The sequence below is a fragment of the Nannospalax galili genome, unplaced genomic scaffold (assembly GCF_000622305.1).
Source record: "Nannospalax galili isolate Female #2095 unplaced genomic scaffold, S.galili_v1.0 scaffold1086, whole genome shotgun sequence".
In the NCBI taxonomy this organism is placed as follows: domain Eukaryota; kingdom Metazoa; phylum Chordata; class Mammalia; order Rodentia; family Spalacidae; genus Nannospalax; species Nannospalax galili.
The window spans coordinates 1,279,447-1,281,621 of NW_008354345.1; positions in this window are offsets into that span (position 1 = coordinate 1,279,447).

Consider the following 2,175-nt stretch of genomic DNA (forward strand, 5'->3'; position numbering starts at 1 on the left):
ACCATCCATAACTCCAGTCCCAGGGGATCCAATAGCCTCTTCTGTCCTCTGTGGGCATTGCACGAGACTGGTACACTTACCTACATGCAGGCAATACACACATACATGTAAAATAAAAATAATAAATAAAATATTACAAAAATATGGGCTGGAGAGATGGCTCAGCGGTTAAGAGCACTGACTGCTCTTCCAGAGGGCCCGGGTTCGATTCCCAGCACTCACATGGCAGCTACGAACCATCCTTAACTCCAGTTCCAGGGGATTCGATGCTCTCTTCTGACGTAAAAGTTAATAGTCAGCCAGGCATGGTGGCGCATGCCTTTAATCCCAGCACTCGGGAGGCAGAGGCAGGTGGATCTCTGTGAGTTCACGGCCAGCCTGGTCTACATAGTTCCAGGACAGCTGGGGCTACAGAGAGACCCTGTCTCAAAAAGACCAAAAAAAAAGTTAATAGTCAAATGTTCCCATGGCAAGAAAAAACAGGGCAATAGATAATAATATTAGTTCTCAGTTCTGTTATTTCCATCTAGGTAAATACAGTTGTCTTACCACAGCACACCTTACCTCTCTCAATATCCCACTGTATTTGGGGAAGACTAAGATGATCTAGTGTCTATATAGGCAAGTCTAACTGTTCAGACTTACTATTAGGAAATCTGGTTGATGACAGAGATGAGCCATGTTCCCTAACATCAATGTGTTTTGTGCTCAAAGTGATATTTTGGTTTCTATGTATGGTACATGTCTCACTTGTTTTTCAATTGACTTACAACTAGGATGGAAAGCTGGAGAGAAAACTGGTGTTTACTGGACACTGTCAGAGGTATGGACACACAAGTGAAGATTTTCCTGGAGTTGGAGAGATGACTCAGTGGTTAAGAGCACTGTCTGCTCTTGCAGAGGACCTGGGTTTGATTCCTAGCACCCACATGATAGCTAACAACCATCTGTAACTCCAGCTGCAGGGGATCCCAGGCCCTCTTCTGACCTCAGCGGGCATTGCATAACACATTGCATTACAAACATACAGGCAAAATGCTCATACACATAAAATAAAAATATTTTTTCTTTGTGATTTTGACATGTGAATTTCTTTTGTAGTTTCTGATTCTTGTGTGAGACTCAAGCCTTCAAGTTTAGGTCTGCTTCTTTCTGTGAACTTGATGTGTCTTTGTGGTTGACTTTTTGGGCAAGAAAAGCTGGTTCCTCTAAGCTTCCGGTTCTTTCTTTTGATTTTATATTGGAGTGGCCAGATTGCTTTTGTCTTCAGGAGTTCCCACAGAGGCCCAAGTCAGATAAAGATCAGATGCTCTCAGGCTTTCTCCTAAAGTCTGGATCCCTCCAGGAAAGATTTTGGTCTCAGGAATTCGGGGGTTGGACTGGCCTGGGAGCTGGGCCCAGGAAAGATGCCGGTCTAGGGCCGCTGGTGGCCATGCCACCCAGAAATGTAAAGGAAGATGGGGGCCGGAGGCAGTCCCAAGGGCCCCTGGGGACTGCGCTGAGGAGCAGGGTTGGTCTGGATGCAAAGGACCAGGAAGAGGAAAGGTCAGCCCCAGCTTCCAGGAAAGAGGGTGGCGGGTTGTGCAGACCCAGGGAGGCAGAGGGAAGTGAGGGCGGGTCCAGGCCCAGAAGCAGTGCTCCTCTGGACCAGAGAAGGAACTGAGTTGGTCTGGATGCAAACGATCTGAAGCAGTGGTGTTTCCCCGTGTCTGGGGCGCCAAGACAAGGAATGGGACAGGACCCAGGCTAGAAGGAGAGACCTGCGGGGAAGATGGGAGGGTGAATGAGGCTGGGGGAGTCAAGGCACGGAGGGTACGATCAACTTACCCCGGAGGCCTGTGGGTCATGCAGGCCCAGAGAAGCAGAGCTTATTATTTTTTTTTTTATGTGTATGCGTGGATTGCCTGCATGTCGGTTAAGTGCCCGAAGAGGACAGAAGAGGCTGTGGGATCCCCAGGAACTGGAGTTATGGACAGTTGTTAGCTGCCATGTGGGTGCTGGGATTCGAACCTGGGTCTTCTGCAAGAACATTCAGTGTTCTTAACCACTGAGCCGTCTCTCCAGCCCCTCATTAGCTTTTTTTTTTTTTTAATTTTACGTGTGTGAGTGTATTGCCTGTATGTGTGTAAGTGCATCCATATTGTGCAATGCCTGTGCAGGTCAGAAGATGGCGCT